Source organism: Buceros rhinoceros, unplaced genomic scaffold (genome assembly GCF_000710305.1).
Source record: "Buceros rhinoceros silvestris isolate BGI_N320 unplaced genomic scaffold, ASM71030v1 scaffold3390, whole genome shotgun sequence".
Lineage (NCBI taxonomy): Eukaryota > Metazoa > Chordata > Aves > Bucerotiformes > Bucerotidae > Buceros > Buceros rhinoceros.
In genome coordinates this window covers 158,179-158,694 of record NW_010389030.1, presented here as the reverse complement: position 1 = coordinate 158,694, position 516 = coordinate 158,179, and positions in this window count along the sequence as shown.

The following is a 516-nucleotide window of genomic DNA, read 5'->3' as shown; positions in this document are numbered from 1 at the left end:
CTGAACAGAGATGCCCATCTGAGTTTAATTCTCCAGAAACTTCACATTTTGGCTTTCCCAAGAATTTTTCATTAAGCAAATATTGAGTACAATTAACGTGATAACTTTTACCACATTAGAAACACCCCAGAACTACAATCTGAAATAAACTGAAATGATTAATTCTGGGTAAGCATCACATTCTGAATTTTGTAGCCTTCACCAGCCTTCAGTAATAACTTGATTTGCAAACTAGGGCACACAGCTTGACTTAGTGGGCTTGGAAAACATTTTTGAGATTTTTCTTTTCATCTTGTCTTACCTTCATCTTGTCTTCATAAATGCCAAAGATTTTACAATACCTAAACATAAACTGAAGTGTCCACTTCTGTCAGCACTAAGGGTGTTCATTATTCCATTAAGTGTTTACTAAACACTCCACTGCCCTGAGGAAAGACCTACTCGGTTGGAACAGTGAAGGCTCCAGAAGTGAAGTACAGCTCGGGAGGTGTGAATACAACAAATAAATAACACAAA